The sequence below is a fragment of the Anolis sagrei genome, chromosome 6 (genome assembly GCF_037176765.1).
Source record: "Anolis sagrei isolate rAnoSag1 chromosome 6, rAnoSag1.mat, whole genome shotgun sequence".
NCBI lineage: Eukaryota > Metazoa > Chordata > Lepidosauria > Squamata > Dactyloidae > Anolis > Anolis sagrei.
In genome coordinates this window covers 41,643,823-41,667,176 of record NC_090026.1, presented here as the reverse complement: position 1 = coordinate 41,667,176, position 23,354 = coordinate 41,643,823, and positions in this window count along the sequence as shown.

Sequence of the window (23,354 nt, the reverse complement as noted above, 5' to 3'; positions counted from 1 at the left end):
GAAATAGAAAAAAGGAAGAACTTTGTGAATTCCTAATGCTTGGTTTAAAAGATACAGAAAGCGTTAGGGTTCTGCAGGAAAGAAATGTCTTCTAAAGGGTTCCATAGGAGCCCCCAGTGGCGCAAATGGGTTAAACCCTTGTGCCGGGAGGACTGAAGACCGACAGGTCAGAGGTTTGAATCTGGGGAGAGCATGGATGAGCTCCCTCTGTCAGCTCCAGCTCCCCATGTGGGGACATGAGAGAAGCCTCCCAGAAGGATAGTAAAACATCAAAACATCCGGGTGCCCTCTGGACAATGTCCTTGCAGACGGTCAATTCTCTCACACCAGAAGTTTTTCAAATCGCTCCTGACACCAAAAAAGAAGGCGTGTGTGGGTTCCATGACCGAAAAGGCTTCGGAATCACTGGCCCAAACTGGCCTCAAATGAGAGAGGCCAGTGATTCCCAAACCGGAATCACTGGCCTCTCTCATATAAAAAATTCTAAGATGCCATCAATTATAAGACCCACACTAATTTCAGCATTGCCTCTCTCATATAAAAAATTCTAAGATGCCATCAATTATAAGACTCACACTAATTTCAGCATTGCCCAAAAGTTATATATAATAAAGCATAACCATAAAATAAGCCCCAGCATGATATTTCAATATGTTGTAAATAAGAACTACCCCAAAATAAGTCCCAGTTAAGGTCATCAGCTAGATTGAGGCATTTACTAATAATACATCCATTACAAGACAGGACAGACATAATTTATTTATTTTATTTCATATACTTGTACCCTGCCCTTCTCACGCCAGAGGGGAGACTTAGGGCGGCCTCACAGCAAACACCATTTGGTGCCATCATAATGATAAGAACAATCAACAAATTGATTAAAACAAAACATTTAATAAGCAGTTGTTAAAACACGCCAATTAAAATCCGGATCCGGGTCAATTCATTGTCACTTCGAAATTGCTTATGTCTTCTTTATACAAGCCACTATTCAATGGTCAAATGCAAGGTCCCACAGCCAAGTCTTGAGTTTCCTTCTAAAGGGCAGGAGGGAGGTGGCCAATCCGATGTCTTTGGGGAGGGAATTCCACAGACGGGGAGCCACTGTTGAGAAGGCCCTGTTTCTCGTCTCCACCAATCGTGTTTGCGATAGCTGTGGGATCAACAGCAGGGCCTCTCCAGATGATCTGAAACTTCGTGATGATTCGTAGTAGGAGATATGTTCAAACATGTAGTCTGGGCCAGAACCAGCACTTTAAAACCAGCACGTTAAAACCAGAAAAGAAACTCAAGACTTGGCTGCGGGACCTTGCATTTGACCATTGAATAGTGGCTTGTATAAAGAAGACATAAGCAATTTCAAAGTGACAATGAATTGACCCGGATCCGGATTTTAATTGGCGTGTTTTAACAACTGCTTATTAAATGTTTTGTGGATTACTGCAATGCGCTCTACGTGGGGCTGCCCTTGAAGACGGCTCGGAAACTACAATTGGTCCAGCGGGCAGCAGCCAGGATGCTAACTGGAGCTCATTATCAAGAGAGGTCAACCCTCTTGTTCAAGGAGCTCCACTGGCTGCCATTTATTTTCCGAGCCCAATTCAAGGTGCAGGTGCTCACCTACAAAGCCCTGAACGGTTTGGGACCACCCTACCTGCGTGACCGCATCTCCATCTACGAACCCACACGCTCGCTCCGGTCATCTGGGGAGGCCCTGCTCGTGATCCCACCTACGTCGCAAGCGCGCTTGGTGGGGACGCGGGACAGGGCCTTCTCTGTGGTGGCCCCCCGACTTTGGAATGCCCTCCCAAAAGAGCTTCGTCAGGCCCCTACTCTGGCAGTTTTCAGAAGGAACCTAAAAACTTGGTTGTTCCGATGTGCCTTCGCAGATTAGGAATCCCCATCCCAAGTCCTAGATGCACTTTAGCACAACTAATGTTGCTGCACACCGCACTTTTAATCCTACGTTCCTCCTGCCATCTCAGCACTTTTAACCCTGTACCCCATTGCGTTGGCCGAACCAGTTTTAATAGTGTCTTGATGTATTGTCATTGTGGTTATTTTGCTTAATTGTTTGATTTGCTTTGTTTATTGCTGTGTTATGTTTTCTATTGTATTGTGTTTTGTGGCTTCGGCCCGTGTAAGCCGCATCGAGTTCTTCGGGAGATGCTAGCGGGGTACAAATAAAGTTAATAATAATAATAATAATAATAATAATAATTGTGCTCGGTAGCAGATCGGCAACCAGTAGAGCTGGCGTAACAAAGGAGTTGTATGCTCCCTATATGCTGCTACGATGAGCAACCTGGCTGCTGACCGTTGGACTAACTGAAGCTTCCGGGCAGTCTTCAAAGGAATGAATGATAAAATATTAATTTTAATATATAATTAAATATTTATAAATAATAATATTGACATTGTAATATGACAATGTAACAGAAGATGAAATGACTATATTTGAATAGGTGTAGATTTTTGTACACAAGAAAAGAAGACACCCCCTGCAAATAAGTTTAATGTGTCTTTTGTTTTTTTTGTTTTTTTGTTTTTTTTTCCAATATACTTCATTTTATTACTATTAGTTTAATGTGTCTTTTGGAGCAAAAATTAATATCTGGGGAAATTTGGAACATACACAATTAAATCGCTGCTGAAAAAGCCCTCCCTCAATCCCCTGGGCCTTAACCATCGCAGACCAGTTTTTCTGTTCATAGAAACATAGCTACTTCTGGAGGGACAATGAATTCTATGAACAGAAAGATGGATTAGCCATGGGGAGACCTCTCATCCCAGTCATAGAAAAATTCTACAAAGAACACTTCGAAAAACAAGCCCTGGAAACAGCCACAAAAAGTTCAGATATGTGGATGACACCTTCACCATTTTGAGCCATGGAGGAGAAGAAGTAAACAAGTTCCTGGACGACCTCAACAGCATACACACAAACATCCAATTCACCATGGAAAAAGAAAATGAAGGAAAACTGCCATTTCTAGTTGTACGAGTCCTCCGCAAACCCAATCAACCATTGGCTGGATTTAAAATAAATAGAAATAAAACACAAATTATTACTAAGAATATTTGTAAAGAAAGAAAAGAGAAACTCCAGGGAAAAAAAACAGGAATTAAAGTAGTCACAAAGGTAAAATATTTAGGCGTAATAATATAGACTAAGAATTTCTACATTGAATGTAACATGAGAACATTCACACGATTAATTAGAGACTGTTTATAATTGGAAGATAATTTTTCAATACTTTGTTAACATAGTAAAACTAGAGCTTCCAAAATCACAATTAAATAATGTCAGGCACAGTGACACAAAATAACACTTCCTATATTATCGAAAGATCTTCTTTCATAAACAACATCAGAAACAGTGACACATGGTTTATCAATATTTCTTCAACACAATGAACTTAGAGCTTCCAAAATAACAGTTAAACAATATCCGTCACAGTAGCACAAAATAACACTTTCTATGTTGTCGAAAGATCTTCTTCCATAAACAACATCAATGACAGTGACACACAACTTGTTTCCCTTGTTTTGCAATGTCTTCATCAGGTGTTATGATGTTGTAATTCAATTGTAATAGGTAGCTATCATTTCTGTTTTGATTTCCTATCAGCATTTATAGTCTTTGGATTCAATTCCTGTAAACAGCCTTGGCTGTGAGTTAGGAGTTCTGAATTGAGCATTTGGCGTGGGCAGAGTTAGAAGGGGGCGGGGGAGGGATGGTTTTGACAGGGGGAAGAGGGTGGGTGGGGTTAGAAGGGGGCGAGGCTTGGCAGCGGCGTGGGCGGGGTTAGAAGCGGGTGGGGGAGGGATGGTTTTGACGGGGAAGAGGGTGGGTGGGGTTAGAAGGGGGCGAGGCTTGGCGGCGGTGTGGGCGGGGTTAGAAGCGGGTGGGGGAGGGATGGTTTTGACAGGGGGAAGAGGGTGGGTGGGGTTAGAAGGGGGCGAGGCTTGGCGGCGGCGTGGGCGGGGTTAGAAGCGGGTGGGGGAGGGATGGTTTTGACGGGGAAGAGGGTGGGTGGGGTTAGAAGGGGGCGAGGCTTGGCGGCGGTGTGGGCGGGGTTAGAAGCGGGTGGGGGAGGGATGGTTTTGACAGGGGGAAGAGGGTGGGTGGGGTTAGAAGGGGGCGAGGCTTGGCGGCGGCGTGGGCGGGGTTAGAAGCGGGTGGGGGAGGGATGGTTTTGACAGGGGGAAGAGGGTGGGTGGGGTTAGAAGGGGGCGAGGCTTGGCGGCGGCGTGGGCGGGGTTAGAAGCGGGTGGGGGAGGGATGGTTTTGACGGGGAAGAGGGTGGGTGGGGTTAGAAGGGGGCGAGGCTTGGCGGCGGTGTGGGCAGGGTTAGAAGGGGGCAGGTGGGAGGGATGGTTTTGACAGGGGGAAGAGGGTGGGCAGGGTTAGAAGGGGGCGAGGCTTGGCGGCGGTGTGGGTGGGGTTAGAAGGGGGCGGGGGGAGGGTTGGTTTTGACTGGGGGAAGAGGGTGGGTGGGGTTAGAAGGGGGTGAGGCTTTGCGGCGGTGTGGGCGGGGTTAGAAGGGGGCGGGGGGAAGGATGGTTTTGACTGGGGGAGGGTGGGCGGGGTTAGAAGGGGGCGAGGCTTGGTGGTGGCGTGGGTGGGGTTAGAAGGGGGCAGGGGAGGGATGGTTTTGACAGGGGGAAGAGGGTGGGCGGGGTTAGAAGGGGGCGAGGCTTGGCGGCGGGGTGGGCGGGATTAGAAGGGGGTAGGTGGGAGGGATGGTTTTGACTGGGGGAAGAGGGTGGGCGGGGTTAGAAGGGGCAAGCCTTGGCGGCGGTGTGGGCGAGGTTAGAAGGGGCGGGAGAGGGATGATTTTCACTGGGGGAAGTGGGTGGGTGGGGTTAGAAGGGGGCGAGGCTTGGCGGCGGCATGAGCGGGGTTAGAAGGGGGCGAGGGGAGGGATGGTTTTGACGGGGAAGAGGGTGGGCAGGGTTAGAAGGGGGCGAGGCTTGGCAGCGGCGTGGGCGGGGTTAGCAGGGTAAGAGGAAGGAGGGCAAGTTGCGTTGCGTGTGTGAGCGGGAAGGGGGCGGGGGGAAGTTGTGTTGCATGTGTGGGCGGGAAGGGGGCGGCGGGGAGGTGCGTGGTGCGTGTGTGTGTTTGTGTCTGTGCGTGTTGGCGGCGGAAGCGTGCCGGGCTTGGAGGCGGCGGTTGCGTGTTTGTGGTGACGTGTTTGTGCCGGGCGGGGCGAGGGAGGGCCGTCCGTCTCGGGAGCGGAGCACGGCCAGAAGGGAGGGAGGGAAGTGCGGAGGGTGCGTTGGCCATTCGGCCATGTGTGTGCGCGCGCTGGGGACTTTGCGCCAGTGCGCATGCTCAGTTGTTTTGCCGTTTTATCTGTGTGTTGTTGTGTTGTTTTTAATTTTGAGTAGATTAGTTTGTACCGAGTGGGTTGTCCTAGGGGTATGGCAATTTTGGGTCAGTTTCGTTGGGGTTTTTTAGAGTTTTGCTGTCCCGTTGGACTCACCTAACAGATTTATATATATAGATCTATGCTGGAAATGTGAAGAACAACAAGGCTCATTTTTCCACATGTGGTGGTCATGCAGAATTGGGAAATCTTATTGGAGGGAAATACATGCAATAATTGAAAAGAAATTTAGAAATAAAGATTGAACTAAAACCGGAACTTTTTCTATTAGGAATTACAGAGATAGATCTGGAAACTAACAAAGAGAAACTTCTCAACTACTCAAAAACGGCAGCCCAAATTTGTTATGTGAGATACTGGAGAACTAAGGAGATCCCTACACAAGAACAATGGCTACTGAAGATAGTTTACATCATGAACATGGACAGATTGACCCACCTGATGAAGGCGAATCAAAAGATGATGAAAACAAGAACAGATTGGACCCCGCTAAAAAAACTATTTAACCCAAAAAAATTACAAATGGTTAATTAAAACACAATAATAGGCTAAAATACAACAAAACTACAACTGAACAAGATACAACTGAATAAGATGCAAACGGGTTTGCCTCTCAATATTCGAACTACCCACATAAAGAGATTAGAATGCCAAAGATGAAGACGACTGGAAGCCAACACTCTGTCTTTCCTTTCTCCCCACCTCCACCTCCCCAGCCTTTCCTAAATACCCACTCCCCTACCTACCATGACCCAACTCCTTCCCAACCTCTCCCTACCACTCCTTACCCCACTTTCTTTACCCAAACTCCTACTTTTTTTTAACCCTCACTGTAAAAAAAACCTTCAATTAAAAAAAAGAATGATTCTAGCCAAAGTATGGAGAACTAAGGAAATACCCACAGTGGAGCAGTGGGTGATAAATAAATATGGACATGGATAAATAAATATGGACATAATACATATGGACATACTGACTCAAAAACGTTCGCACAACACAACAAAACCTCAAAGAACTGATTGGAAAATATTTCTGGAATTCGTAAGATAAGAAAACAGATAAATAGTGTATATATCAGAAATTTGTAATCAAAACTCAAAGGAAGTATCAACACGAAACTGACGACAAAAATAAGCAAAGACAGGAGATATATATAGACAGCTGGGTCACCCTGGGGGATCCTGGAAGCACTTTACCCACCCCCTTCACCCTTTCCTTCTTCCCTCCCTTTTGTTTTTTTTTCTTTTCCCCTCCCCTTTTCCCTCTCTTTACCTCCTATATCTACTTCATTTCCTTACTTTCCTACTTTACTTCACAGAAACATATTGTTCCCACTCTTTTTATGTAAATAACAAGAAAACAATAAAAATATTACAAAAAATATTAGTCACACAGTTTACAAAAAACATACACACACGGATAGATACCAACATACTGTAAAAGCTCCAACCATCACCCAGGTCAAAAAAGAAGCTCCATTAAAGCCCTGACAGATCGTGCAGAAATCTGCAAATCTTACCTCCTCCAATGTGAACTGAACCACCTAAACTGGGCTCAACAGGCCTATGGCTACTCCACCACAGAGATCAGAAGAGCCACAAGACCAAGAACAAGCACCGAGAGTAAAGACAAAGATCCACCCAGAGGAAAAGTGTTCCTGCCATACATCAAGGGAGCCACTGACCACAGAGAGAGAATCTGATGAACAAATACAACCTACAAACTATCTACAGACCCACAAAGAAAATCCAACAAATGCTACATCCAGCAAAGGACAAGAGGGATCCTCTCACCTCTGCAGGAGTCTACCGTATACCATGCAGCTGTGGGACCACCAAACGCAGTATTGCCCAGGCATGAATCAAGAAACATGAAAGGCACTGCAGACTAATTCAACGAGAGAAGCCATAGCAGAGCCCCGATGAACCACTGAACTCTTCCAGTATTTTCTGTTGGTCATGGAAGTTCTGTCTTCCAAGTTTGGTTCAATTCCATCACTGGTGCAATTCAGAATTCTCTTTCGTTTTAGGTGAACTATAATCCCAGCAACCACAAACCCCAAATGACAAAATCAATCCCCCACAACCCCCCACTAGTATTCAAATTTGGACGTATAGGGTATTTGTGCCAAATTTGGTCCAGTGCATGAAAATACATCCCGCACATCAGATATTTACATTACAATTCATAACAGTAGCAAACTTACAGTTATGAAGTAGCAACAAAAATAACTTTATGGTTGGGGGTCACCACAACATGAGGAACTGTAATAAGGGGTCACTGCATTAGGAAAGTTGAGAACCACTGGTTTAACCCATTGCGCCACAACAGCCCATTAATCATTGAATTAATAAACACCTACGGAAGGGTGAGAACCACTGCACTAGAGAATGAATCCATTTTAAATCCAGCCCCTCCCTAAACTACAAACCCCAGAATTCTGCAGGGGGCAGCAACAGGATTTAAAGTGGATTCATTCTCTAGTGTGATGAGGTCCCTGGACACAGCCTATTATTTGAGAACACAGAAATGCTGAACCACTCTAACAACCACCATGTCAGACTACACCACTGATTCCCAAACTCTGATCTTCCAGGTATTTTGGACTTCAGCCTCCAGAATCCCTGGTCATTGGTCAAGGCAGCTGAGACTTCTGGGAGTTGAAGTCCAAAATACCCGGAAAACTGGAGTTTGGGAAACACTGGACTATACAGAGAAGCCACTGAAATCTACAAGCATGTGGACAATTTCAACAGAAAGGGGGAAACCATGAAAATGAACAAAATCTGGCTACTAGTATTGAAAAACTCTAAAATCAGGACAGTAAATAAGGAAAACCATCAGGGTCAATTAACGCTTCCCAACAAAGGATTTCCCCGGCAAGAAGCAGCCAGACTTTGAAGCTGCAAGGATATTCAATGCTAATGCAGGTGGCCAATTGCAACAATAACACTTGCCATAAGCAGAGAAGAGTTCTTTCTCCCACCCTGGGCATTCCAGAGATATATAAACCTCACTTGCCTCGTTTCCAGCAGACCTCACAACCTCTGAAGGTGCCTGCCATAAATGTGGGCGAAACGTCAGGAGATAATGTTTCTGGGACATGGCCATACAGCCTGGAAAACTCACAGCAACCCAGTGATTTCGGTCATGAAAGCCTACGATAACATTTTAAATACATAAACTAATAAGAATAATTAGGAGGAGCCCTTATTGATAAGATATGGAAGAGAAGACAGGAAGAACATGGGACAACATAAGAAAAAATGACTACCAGCTTTAACGTCAGATTTCAAGGCTACGCTCTATTTTGTTAGTGACGTTATATGAAATTTTGAATACTTTAGACAGTGTGTGTAATACTAATTGAGATGAAGAAAGAGATGTAATAATTGTAACAAATGCAAGGCTTCTCTTCTCCCCCAACCCTGTCGCTCTCTCTCGGTGACATATGGTAATATTAGACAACCTTTGTAAAGATCTAATTTAGCAACAAGAACTCCACAAATCCTCTTTTTTTTGTTTTGTTTCTCTTTTCGGTACTGTTCCATTACCCAGGTGGAGCCCCCGGTGGGGCAGTGAGTTAAAGCGCTGAGCTGCTGAACTTGCTGACTAAAAGGTCGCAGGTTTGAATCCAGGGAGCAGCGTGAGCTCCCGCTGTTAGCCCCAGCTTCTGCCAACCTAGCAGTTTGAAAACATGTGAGTAAATCAATAGGTACCACTCCGGTGGGAAGGTAATGGCGCTCCAAGCAATTATGCCAGCCACATGACCTTGGAGGTTTTTATTTATTGTGTCAGTATCAACCAGACAATTGTATTACATTTTAACAAATTGGGGACATGAGAGAAGCCTCCTCGCAGGATTGCAAGACATCCGGGCGTCCCCTGGGCAACGTCTTCATAGACGGCTGATTCTCTCACTCCAGAAGCAACCAGAAGCGACCTTGGAGGTGTCTATGGACAACTCTTTGTCTTAGAAATGGAGATGAGCACCAATCCCCAGAGTCAGACACGACTGGACTTAATGTCAGGGGAAAACCTTTACCTTTTACCTCCATTACCTGGACGGAGGCCAAAGGGGGCCTAGACAGAGAGGGATAGTCCATTTTAGGGGTTGGGGGAGTTGAAGGAGGAAAACCATTTTCCCCGTTTTCACTGGTTATCACCCCTCTCCATGTCCCATTTAATCAACGAGGGCTATTTCCATGATGGCGGCATGGGGGGGGGGGGGACAGAAAAACAGGGGAAATTCTTTTACTTCTTCAAATACCCCCCTCCCCACAGACTATCCTTCTCTGTCTAGTGTCCCCTTTTGGCTTCCGCCCAGATAATGGAACAGAACCTTCCATTAGCCCAGAAAAACCTACAACAACCCAGAACCTTCTTTACTTATTGTTTGAAAAAATGGAACTTGAACATCTATATTTAAAAAAATGTAATGTTCATTCGTGGGATTAACGTAACTCAAAAACCACTGGTTAATTGCCGCCAAATTTGACCACAAGACATCTACTAACCCAAGGAGTGACCATCACTCAAAAAATTGATTTTGTCATTTGGGAGTTGTTTTTGCTGGGATTTATAGTTAACCTACAACCAAAGAGCATTCTGAACTTCACCAATGATGGAATTGAACCAAACTTGGCACACAGAACTCGCATGACCAACAGAAAACACTAGAAGGGTTTGGTTGGCATTGACCTTGAGTTTGGGAGTTGTGGTTCACCTACATCCAGAGAGCACTGTGGACTCAAACTATGATGGATCTGGACCAAACTTGGCACAAATATTCAATTTGCCCAAATATGAACACATATAGAGTTTGGGGGAAATAGACCTTGACATTTGGAAGTTGTAGTTACTGGGATTTATAGTTCTCCTACAATGAAAGAGCACTCTGAACCCCACAAATGAGAGAATTGGGGCAAACCTCCCACAAAGAGCCCCCATGACCAACAGAAAATACTTAAGGTCACCCAGTCCAACCCCCTTCACCAGGGCAAGAAAACATAATCAAAGCCCTCCTGACAAAGAGCCATCCCCCTGTAGCTATAGATAGATATATATGATTCACACACACACACACACACACACACACAGATAGTATCATAGATTTGAAAGGGACCCCTAAAGAAGGACAATAATATGTTGAATGTTCCTGAATAGGCAAACCAGACAATCTCGATATCAATACTGACAAAGAAACAGCAAGAAATACTGCTTACTCAAAGCAGAAAGAAATTACATATATTAGAAACCAACACTTTCTCATTACTTTATTTTCCAGATCACCAGACTGGGCCACAGCAACGCATGGCAGGGAACAGATAGTCTATAGAAATAAAAATGTAATCTTCGTTTGTGGGATTAACATAACTCAAAAACCACTGGACAAATTGATACCAAATTTGGACACAATACACCTATCAGGCCAACAAGTGACCATCACTCATAAAAACACTGAAAAACACAGTAGAAGAGACTTTAAAAGCAAAAAAAAAAAAAGAATTACAATGCATGCGCAAAACCACATATTTACACAAACACACATATATACACATAGTTATTTGTTTGTTTGTTTGTTTGTTTACAATATTTATAGCCCGCCTTTCTCAGCTATACGGCGACTCAAGGCGGGTTACAGATTGGCATAGTCCTTCATATAAGTGCAATTAAAAACAATCAACATGAAAATATAAAACATATATAAAAACCATGAAAACATATAATCATCAGTGTCATCCTGTTAAAAAGGTTATCCAGTAACATTGTCTGGCCATTCCATGTTCATCATTCATAGTGCCGTGTTATCTATTCCGCTGCATTCTCAGGAGGGAATGTCAGGAGGGAAGTGGCCGATCTAATACCCCTGGGGAGGGGGTTCCATAGTCGGGGGGCCACTACTGAGAAGGCCCTTTCCTTAGTCTCCACCAATTGCGCTTGAGAGGCAGGCGGGGTCGAGAGCAGGGCTTCCCCAGACAATCTTAAGCTCCTAGATGGTTCATAGGAGGAGATATGTTTGGATGGGTAAGCTGGGCCGGAATCGTTTAGGGCTTTATAGGCTAAAGCCAGCACTTTGAATTGTGCTCAGTAGCAAATTGGCAACCAGTGGAGCTGACGCAACAGAGGAGTAGTGTGCTCCCTGAGTGCCGCTCCTGTTAGTAACCTGGCTGCCGCCCGTTGGACCATGTGAAGCTTCCAAAAGGTCTTCAAAGACAACCCCACATAGAGCGAGTTGCAGTAATCTATTCGGGATGTAACAAGAGTGTGGACCACCGTGGCCAAGTCAGACTTCACAAGGTACGGGCGCAGCTGGCACACAAGTTTTAACTGTGCAAATGCTCCCCTGGTCACCGCTGAAACCTGCGGTTCCAAGCGATGAGCGATGAGTCCAGGATTACACCCAAGCTGCGAACCTGTGTCTTCAGGGTGAGTGTAACACCGTCCACACAGGCTTAACTCTATGCCCTGTTTGGCCTTTCGACTGACCAGGAGGACCTCTGTCTTGTCTGAATTCCAATTTCAATTTGTTCGCCCTCATCCAGATCTTCACAAATATATACACTCACAAAACACATTTGCACAGACACATGCGTGGCAGGGGACGGCTAGTGCTCAATACAAATTTATGGGGGGAAAGCCAAAATGCTAAGTTTGGGAGCCAAAAAGCGGGGTGCGACTATTGCATAGTGACAACTATTATGTGCGGAAATACATCTCCCAAGGGCTCCTCCCTCTGCCCACCAACCAATCGCCTCCTACATACAAATTCACTTAAACTCAGAGAACCCACTTACCACAATTTGCATATAACCTCTCTCTTTCAGGGGCCCCTCCCTCCTCTCCCTCCCCCAGCCAATCACCTCCCACATGCAAATTCCCTTAAACTCACAATCCCCTCTTGCCACAATTTGCATATGCCCTCCTCCCAGGGGCCCCTCCCTCCTGCCTCTCTCCCTCCCCAGCCAATCACCTCCCACATGCAAACTGTATTAACTCACAATCCCCACATGTCACACTTTGCATATATCCTTCCCAGTAGCCCCTCCTTCCTCCCCCTCCCTGGCCAATCACCTCTCACATGCAAGTGTCCCTCACAATCCCCTCCTCCCACCCCTCCCTTGGGGCTTGGACCCCCAAAGGCACCCCCTGACAGTTGAATTGGGACCCAAAGGAGCAAGCAGCCCCCCATCTCCTCTGGGGACCCCTCCTTTCTTGGGCCAGGGCTTCCCTTTGGGGGGGCGGAGGGGAAGGGGCCCCAGGGGCTTACCTTGGAAGAGCCACAGGAACCTCCTCTGTGTTTTCGGGGCCCACGTGGCGGAAATGTGGGCGCCTTGTCCAGGCATTCTGCAGAAGTGGAGGGAGGCAATGAAGGGGGCCCTCCCTGGCAGAGCAGGGCTGGCCCCGGGGCCCCAAAGGGAGCGGGAGGGGAGGGTTCCCCGAGGGAGCGTGGCCCTTACCCTGAGCCATGTCACCAGGGCCGTCCCAAGGGGAGCGCGCGGAGGGGCCTGGGTCGGAGGGGCATCTGTGGGGGGCGGCTCCGGCCGGACCTGCCTGGAGAGCCCTCTGCCCATGATGGCGCCCAGGAAGGCAATGGCAGGGCCAACCGACTCCTGGCCCTTTGGAACCCTGGGTCTCCATGGCAACCAGGTAAACACCTCCGGGCTTGGAACCTGGGCAGGAATGGAACCTTTTCAAAGGAAAACAACCCACAGCCAGGAAATGCTCTTGGGAGGGAGGGAGGGAGAGTGGCCCTGTGCGCCTGCCCTTTTCCTGCCCCTTCCCCTTGCAGGGTGGATTCAGGGGCCACAGGGCCCCCAGGAGCCCCACGCGGAGACCCCCTTGGCTCCTCTTCTGGGAGGAAAGGTCTCTCCCTCCGGCTCTGAAGGCTCCCTGGTTGTTCCCAAGGCCAGAGGCTGCCAAGGGGGTTTATCTTCAGGTGTTGATGTCATTGTGATACACCATGAACTTAGGCCCCATACACAAGACCATAACTTCTGAGGGGTCGATCACAACTCCCATTGTCCTCACCCAGCATGCCTTTTTGGATGATGGGAGTCACAGTCCAACAAATCTGGACGTGAGAAAGAAGGGCGATTTAGGCCTTGCTTTTGAAAAGAGCCGGGTTCCTGAGCAAACTGAACTGAGATCCCAAAAGAAAAAAAACACAAAACACCCCAAGGAGGTTTAAAGAGGCAAAAGTGTGACTCCTGGGGGGGGGGGGGGGGGATACGATTGCTAACGATAAAATAATGACTGGGTTAATTTCTAAATGCCGCCACAACCCTCAGTGCTTCATTTTAATAATAATAATTTTTAGATAAACAGGTTTTTGACACTTCACAGTATACAGCTTCCACTTTCCTGTCAACCTGATCCCTTTGCGATTTTTCCTGATGGAAACTTCAGGCCTGAGATTCTTTGAGGGTCAGCCTCAATGGGACCTTCTTGGCCGAAGTCAGGAGGCGGCTCATTCCCAAAGGGAGACGGAGAAGAGCAAAATGGTGCTTGAGAGGCAAAGGACGCCTTTCGAACTGGGAGGAAAGTCTCTTGGGATGCCTGTGCCGTCACACCCAGACCCTATAAAAATAAACCTAAGATGTGCTTCTCTCTTTGTCTGGGCGGACCGCGGGGGTCTTTCTTTAGAAGCTTGAGATTCCCAGCAACTGAGGCTACTACAGGCTTTGAACATCAAAACAATATTTATTTTTCAAAGTCCTTGCAGACTTGGCACAGCTTGTTAAAGTTACAAACATAACTGTCAATTGGTGAAACAATACAGATGATCTTTCTTTCCTTTCCTTCAGTTACTGAGGTAAAGTTTTCCCAAATGGCAGAAGAAAATCCTGGGATCTTTTCACCCTTACTCTGAGCTGCTATGGTTTAGAAACAACAGGTTTTTTCCCTATCTATAGCTCAAGGTTAGCTTTGGAGATGAAGTAATGCTCAATAATACTCAATGACTCAATATCTAGCTATAACTCAATTGCTCAATTACTCAGTTACTATTCTATCTATTTCAAGTAGCTTCCTTATCTATATAACTCAACTAGCTGTCCCCTGGCCCGCGTTGTTGTGGCCCAGTCTGTTGATGTGGAGAATAAAGTAATCAGAAAGTGTTGGATTCTAATATATGTAATTTCTGTATGCTTGTGGGTAAACAGTATTCCGTGCTGTTTCTTTATCAGTGTTGATATGGAGAGTGTCTGGTAGGCCCACCCTGGAACATGCAACATATCATAATCCTTCTTTAGGGGTCACTTTCAAATCTATGATACTATATCTGTGTGTGTGAATCATATCTATCTATCTATCTATCTATCTATATCTATCTATGGCTGGATGGCTCCTTCTCCTGCAACTGGTAGTAGATACGTTGCTGTGACGCTGAGCCTCAACAATGGCTCTCTGTCAGGAGGGCTTTGATTATGTTTTCTTGCCCTGATGGTGTTGGACTGGATGGCCTTAAGTATTTTCTCTTGGTCATGGGGGTTCTGTGTGGGAAGTTTGCTCCAGTTCTATCATTCGTAGGGTTCATTCAGAATGGTCTTTGATTGTAGATGAACTATAAATCCCAGTAACTACAACTCCCAAATGCCAAGGTCTATTTCCCTCAAACCCCATCTGTGTTCCTATTTGGGCATATGGAATATTCATGCCAAGTTTGGTCCAGATCCGTCATTGTTTGAGTCCACAATGCTCTCTGGATGTAGGTGAACTACAACTCCCAAACTCAAGGTCAATGCCCACCAAACACTGGTAGTATTTTCTGTTAGTCATGGGAGGCCTGTGTGCCAAGTTTGGTTCAATTCCTTCATTGGTGGAGTTCAGAATGCTCTTTGATTATGGGTGAACTATAAATCCCAGCAACTACAACTCCCAAATGACAAAATCATAAATTTTTGAGTGATGGTCACTCCTTATGTAGTGAGACGTTATGTTGCCAAATTTCGTGTGATTTCGTTCATTGGTTCTTTTGTTTTTAAGCCACTCATTGTGCACAGAGCATTTTTATATATAGAGATACCTATTCTATCTATCTCTATAGTATTCAATAGTTCTTATAATGGTTTTTTCAGAGTTACCTGCCTGACCAACAGCACATCGGAAGCTTTCTTTCTCTACTGAAGGAGGCAGGGGAAATAGCAAAATGGAGATCTCAACCCAGGAAAAAGGGCGGTCTCTAAACCCAAAGAGATACTTTCTGAACCAATAGCTGCAGAAGGGGCCTGCAGGCTGGCTTTCCAGCCTCTAATGCTGTTAACTTTCAGAGTGCAACTGAGATTGTAGCAACCCTGGGGAAATGCAAAGGAACACTATCCCATGCAACTAAAAGGTAATGCAAACTATGCTCCTGGAAGACGGAACAATGCCGACCGTTGTCTGAGACTGACTTTACAGCACAGAATGGGGCCTGTTTGAGGACTGGGCTGTGAGAACGCCTTCAAGGCCATGGAGGACAATGTGGGCAGGAAAGGCCTCCATTCCTCCCTATTCGGGGCCCTGGGCAGGCCCTCCTCAGACCTGGAGGATCCTGGGATTGTTCTCCATTTTCCCCTGAAAGCAGCAGCCATTTTGTGCTACAGGAAGGAAGCAAGCAAGCAAGAAATAGGGAAAGATGTGCCTCTGGCTTTCCTTTCAGGAGAAGAAGAGGGGCAGGAGGAGGGTCTCCATGTTTCAGAGGGGAGAGTATCTGGGGGTTCTTCCACACATAATAATAACAACAACACTTTATTTATATTCTGTCCTTCTCACCCCGAAGGGGACTCAGGGCGGATCACAGTACACATACATGGCAAACATTCAATGCCGTTTTGTGTTGACAATACACAATCCACAATACTGTCTGAGGCTGTCTCTACAGCACAGAATGGAGCCTGTTTGATTCCCCTTTACTTCCCATGGCTCAATGCAATAGGATCCTGGGAGATCTAATTTGTCAAAGTACCAACACTCTTTGCGGGGCCCTGACGAAACTACAACTCCCAGGGTTCCGAAGCACTGAGCCACGGCAGTTGAAGTGGTGCCAAAGGGCATTAACTGTCCAGTGTAGATGCACCCTTAGTCACAATGTTGTTAGTCATAATGAGAGAGACATGATTTAGAAAATTGAATTCCCAATCATTATATGTTTCAAAAGCTCTGTCTATAGAGAAAAACCTTGCTCGTTAGAAACTGCTGATGCATAGAAAATGTTAGCAAAGAGAAAGAGTGATTGATCTCTGTGTTCTTTGTTCAGTAAAAGATACAAGCAGTAAGTTACTCCCTCCCTCCCTTGATTTTCCCAGCCGTAGAAGAAATGCAACTTGCACATAGATAAGCCGACCTGGCGTTCAACAACTCAGGGTCAGAGATTTCAACAGAACCATTGTTATAGGCTTTTGCTGTCAGTAACATAGAAGAACCAATAAGATTCCTAATTGTCTGACATAACCAATGAGATGATTGATTTCTATGTACCAATCAAACTGTTTTAATGAGAGTCATAAATAATCAATGCAACCAACTTTAGGTTGGACAAACCCCTTTATTGCATACCCATATGCATGTTTGTCACTATTGCTTCAGCTGCGCAATAAATAGCATTTTGCAGTTTTAAAGATTCAACTTTCGTGGTGTCCTTCCTCGCCCTCCTTGGGAAGGGGCAATCTGCTCTTGGATTTTGGATTTGTGGATTATCTTTTTGGTTTTTGCCCCTACAATATGATTTATTCTGGAGAAGTCTGCATCCATCTGTTTAGGATCCTTCTTCAAGAATCGCCATGAATGTTCCCCTCATGCTCATTTCTGTCCCATACCCACGTCTTATTCCTGGGACTCAGGCACCTCAAAGCATTGGGTGGAAATAGGAGGAGTTTGCTTCACGCTCAAAAAAGGGTGTTTCGAGTCACAGTTTTCATATATTCCTGACCAAAGTCTGAAAAAACACTCATTTGAGGGGTGGGCAGGAAATGCCTCCATTCCTCCCTATTCAGGGCCCTGGGGCTCCTGGCAGGCCCTCCTCAGACCTGGAGGATTCTGGGATTGTTCCCCATTTTCCCCTGAAAGCAGAAGCCATTTTGTCCTGCAGGAAGGAAGGAAGCAAGCAAGCAAGCCATTGGGAAAGATGTGCCTTTGGCCTTCCTTTCAGGGGAAGAAGAGGGGCAGGAGGAGGGTCTCCATGTTTCAGAGGGGAAAGAGTATCTTGGGGTCCTTTCACACATAATAATAATAATAATAATAATAATAATAATAAGAACAACAGCAACAGCAACAACAACACTTTATTTATATTCTGCCCTTCTCACCCTGAAGGGGACTCAGGGCGGATCACAGTACACATACATGGCAAACATTTAATGCCGTTTGTATAGACAATACACAATACACAATACTGTCTGAGGCTGTCTCTACAGCACAGAATGGAGCCTGTTCGATTCAATGCAATAGGATCCTGGGAGATCTAACTTGTCAAGGTATCAACACTCTTTGCAGGGCCCTAACGAAACTACAACTCCCAGGGTTCCAAAGCACTGAGCCACGGCAGTTGAAGTGGTGCCAAAGGGCATTAACTGTCCAGTGTAGATGCACCCTTAGTCACGATGTTGTTAGTCATATGATTTATTCTAGAGAAGTCTGCATCCATCTGTTTAGGATCCTTCTTCAAGAATCGCCATGAATGTTCCCCTCATGCTCATTTCTGTCCCATACCCACATCTTATTCCTGGGACTCAGGCACCTCAAAGCATTGGGTGGAAATAGGAGGAGTTTGCTTCACGCTCAAAAAAGGGTGTTTCGAGTCACAGTTTTCATATATTCCTGACCAAAGTCTGAAAAAACACTCATTTGAGGGGTGGGCAGGAAATGCCTCCATTCCTCCCTATTCAGGGCCCTGGGGCTCCTGGCAGGCCCTCCTCAGACCTGGAGGATTCTGGGATTGTTCCCCATTTTCCCTGAAAGCAGAAGCCATTTTGTCCTGCAGGAAGGAAGGAAGCAAGCAAGCCATTGCGAAAGAGCTGCCTCTGGCCTTCCTTTCAGGGGAAGAAGTGGGGCAGGAGGAGGGTCTCCATGTTTTAGAGGAGAAAGAGCCCTTCCCCTCTGAAACATCTATGGGCCCTTCCACACAGCCCTATATCTCAGAATATCAAGGCAAAAAATCCCACAATATCTACTTCAAACCTCTGATATTGCAGAACCACAGGTGTCCCAGTTTTCATGCATAACCACAGATCTTTCATAACTGCAAATCTACAACTATGCTTCCTATTTAAAACCTACCTGGGAGAAATCATTAACTGCAGGTTCTTGCAGAACAGTTAGACATTTCCAGTCAACAAGAGGTAAATATTGTGACTTGTTTACAATTTGTCTAGAGCAGGGGTCCTCAAACTTTTTGAACAGAGGGCCAGGTCACAGTCCCTCAAACTGTTGGAGGGCCGGATTATAATTTGAAAATAACATGAATTCCTATGCATACTCCACATATCTTATTTGTAGTGCAAAAAACACTTTAAAACAGTACAATGATTAAAATGAAGAACAATTTTAACAAATAAAAACTTCGTAGTATTTCAGTAGGAAGTGTGGGCCTGCTTTTGGCTGATGGGATAGGATTGTTGTTGTTGCATGCTTTCAAGTCATTTCAGACTTAGGTTGATCCTGAGCGAGGGCCGGGTAAATAACCTTGGAGGGCCGTATCCAGCCCCCGGGCCTTAGTTTGAGGACCCCTGGTCTAGAGGACTTATTTTTCATTATTAGTTCCCCATAGTTGAAAATCACTTCTGCAAAAGGGGAAACAATTTAACGTCAACCTTATCAGTTTTATTTTCATCACAAGCAAGGAAAGCAAAATAAAAAATGCTGCCATTCCTCTTTATTAATTAATGGCCTCTCGACATAAGGAGAGGGAAGCAGCAGGAAAAAAAAAGCAGAGTTTGCTGGGAAAGAGACTGGGGGCCCTTCCACACAGCCATAGAACCCAGGATATCAAGGCAGAAAATCCCTTCTTCTTCTTCAGAAGAAATTACAGATAACTATACATAATAGATTGTCTCTATAGCTGGGTTTAAAGAAATGCTTATTGGTACTAGCAAACACATTCTGTAAAGATTTACAACCAGCAAAGATAGGAATATTTTTTTTTCTTTTTTGGTCTAATTGCTTACATAATTTAAATTAAAAAGTGGGATAATGTTTGCTAACTATACATGAAAAAGGAGAAGGTGGGATGGTCTGGAATTAACAATAGGGATGTAGATTGGGTTAAGGATCAGGGATTAATTGATAGGGATTATTATTATTATTATTATTATTATTATTTTAAAAAAAGAAAATTAAGCCAGGAAGGGTGAGTTATGTGAGATTGTTATCTGACGGATAGGAGGAGTGGATGCAGGGGCCTCTGTCCATCGTTATTCTCTGGATGGGTGCAAGGATTCATTTCCTAGCAACCTCCTCAAGGAGGAGGGGGTCATGGGTTCCAGAGGAGGGGTTGTTTTGGGGTAGGGATCTGGGTTCTGTAGGGATATGGGATAATATAATGGGAGGGCCTGCGACAGAAAGTTGTGAAGGTAAACAACTGATCTATGATGGAGGAAATTAAATTTTTGTCGGTCAACATAAATGGCCTATCTTCTCCGGTGAAAAAATATAAACTGGCTAGAATGTTAACTGAACAGCATGCTGATATATGCTTAATCCAGGAGACTCATAAGAAAAAAGATAAGGAAAAATTGTTAAACTTAAAGAATTGGGACTTACAATTTGAATCAAGAGGATCAAATAAATCCAGAGGAGTAGCAATCATAATAAAGAATACTAACAGTTTTGTACTAGAGAAAAGGATATCAGATAAGGAAGGGAGATTTATAATGATAATGGGAAAATTAAACAATAGTGATATCTCTATTGCAAGTGTATATGCGCCAAACAAAAAACAAATAAGTTTCATAAATAAAACATTTGCCAAAATTGAAAAACATGCAAAGGGCGAAGTAGTCATTGGGGGAGATTTAAATACGGAGTTATACATGAATAGAAGAAGCTTAGGGGTTAGTCCCCCAAAGTTAGAATGTAAAGTCAATTTTAAAAAATGGAATCTAATCGAGGCCCATAACAGAATAGGTGAAGAGAGTATGGCACCAACTTTCTATTCACACAGACACTCTAAATTCACAACTATAGACTACTTCATAGTTGGAATTAATAACTCTAGAGAAATTAAAGAGATAAAAGTAGGGAAACAATGGCCAGGAGACCATGCTCCGATTTCGCTTAAATTGGGAGAACCTGTAAGGAGACTCACAAAGAAATGGAGATTTAATCCAAAAGTAACTTTCAAAGAAAAGGACAAACAAGATATTAAAAATCAGATAAAAGAATTTTTTTTAATAAACAGACAACCAGAATTAAAAGAAGAGTTAATATGGGATGCTTTTAAAGCTACTATTAGGGGTACATGTATCACTAAAGAAATTGGGATTAATAAGAAAGAAAAATCCACTCTTGAAAAAACTAGAGGTGAGGTAGAGAACTTCCTCCAACAATTTCAAAATCACCCAACAGCAGAAAATAAGACAAGATGGATAGAGAAAAAACAATATTTGGAGAATTTAGAAAAAATTGACGCCACCAAAAAACATCTGTGGATCAAAAATGATTACCAATTCAACTCCATCAATAACTCAAAAAGTTTGGCCAGATTCCTAAAAAAAAGACAAGCTAGAAAGAGAATACTAAAATTAAAAGATTATAGGGGTAAATTAAAATCAACAGATAATGAAATTAGAGAAATTATGGCAAGTTTTTATGAGAAACTTTACGATGATAAAAATACAATAGAACAAGAAGTATATTTACATGAAAACATAGACTATCACTCACAAATAGAATTAAACAACACAATATCAAATTCAGAAATTGAAACAGTAATAGACAGTTTAAAAGTGAACTCAGCCCCCGGGCCAGATGGCTTTACCACAAATTTTTACAAAATTTTTAAAGGGGAAATTACTCCAAATTTGGTCATACTTTTCAATAAAATCATGGAAGGAGGTAAAGTTCCAGACTCCTGGAAGTACTGTGAGATAATAACAATTCCAAAACCAAATAAAGACGAGACAGATCCTAATGCATATAGACCTATCTCCCTTAGTAATGTAGATTATAAGATCTTTACAAAAATCATAGCAAATAGAATAAGAGAAAAAATCCCAAAAATAATCCATGAAGATCAACATGGATTTATAAAAAATAGGAAAATAGCAGACCCTATCAGGATCATTCTAAATACTCTAAGTCATGCTACAGTTAATAGATCCAAACTGCTTATAGTAAAGCTTGACTTTCAAAAAGCATTTGACTCAATAAACCATAAATACCTGAATAAAATATGTGAGGCAAGTGGAATGGGGGAAAAATTATGCAAAGTAATAAAAGAGATATACAGCAGAAATAAGGCAGTCATAAATGTAAATGGGGTTGATTCGAGACAAATTAGTATAAAGAGTGGAACTAAACAAGGATGCCCACTCTCTCCACTATTATTTGCATTGGCCATTGAACCTTTAGCAAATTTAATTAGACAGGACCAAACAATCAAAGGATACAAGGCGGGCAAAGAAGAAATAAAAATAAACCTTTATGCGGATGATGTTATAATAATTTTAAGCGAGGTGAAAGAGTCGCTAAGTTCATTGGTCAAATTAATAAAGGAATTTGGGGAAATCTCAGGGCTTGCAACAAATTTAGGTAAAACAGAAATTCTCCATAAGAATTTAACATCGAAAGAACTAAAAATCGCCCAAAATATTATAGGAGTGAAACTGGGAAAGAAGTCATTAAAATACTTAGGAGTAGAAATTCCAAAGAATTTAAATAATATTATCCAATCAAACTTTAACCATTTATGGAAATCTACAAGCAAAGCACTTAAAACCTGGGGGAAGAATTTTCGGGACATCACTTCTAGACTTAAAATTTATAAAATGAAGATTCTACCCAAATTCTTATATTTATTTCAAAGTCTGCCAGTAAACATCTCGGCAAAACTCTTTAAGAAGTGGGACAATTCCATCAAGAAATGGGTAGTGGGAGGGAATAAAAATAGAATTTCTAATTTTATATTCTATGGCACGCAAGAAATGGGGGGATGGGGAGCTCCATCCCTGGAGCTGTATTATGAGACATGCCATATCGCTAAATTAATAGAATTGGAATTGGAAGGGGGGAGAAAATGGGTGAAATTAGAGAAAGAATTAAACGATTGGAAAAAGGGCTCATTTATGGGAGAAAAAATTGATAAAAAAGAGCTTAATAAATTAAGAGAGGGCCCCCTCCTCTCAACATTGTATGTTTGGAAGAAATGGCAAAATAAATTACAAATAAATAAAATAGACCCCTTTCCACTAGAAACCCTAGAAAATAAAGATAAAACATTTAGGAATTTAATCAGGTCCCTGAAAGAGAATGGAATAAAGAAGGTAGGAGACCTCTTGAAACCTAATGGAGATATTAAGAAATGGGATGAGATAAAGGATAAATGTGGTTCAAAGTATTGGATAGCTTGGTTGGGCTTGTCGAAAAGAGTACAAGAAATAAAAAAGAAAGAAACATCAGAAGCTCCATTGGATAGAATAATAGGTTGGAAAATAGAAAAAGAGAAAGGCATTATAGGGGAAATATACAAGGAACTAATAGCCTTATCCTACAACACAAAACATACTTTAGTAGAGGCCTGGAAACAGGATATAAATTTTAATGAAAACTTAGTAAACTCCTGGATCAATAAAACTCAAAAAATTAAACATCTAAGAATCAAAGAAACACAAAAGAAAATAATTTCAAAATGGTATAGGACCCCCTCTCAATTGGCTCACATTATGAAAAACACTTCTAACAAATGCTGGCATAAATGTGGGGAGACTGGTACTTTCTCACACATGTGGTGGGACTGCTCTGAAATCCAAAAATTCTATAATACTG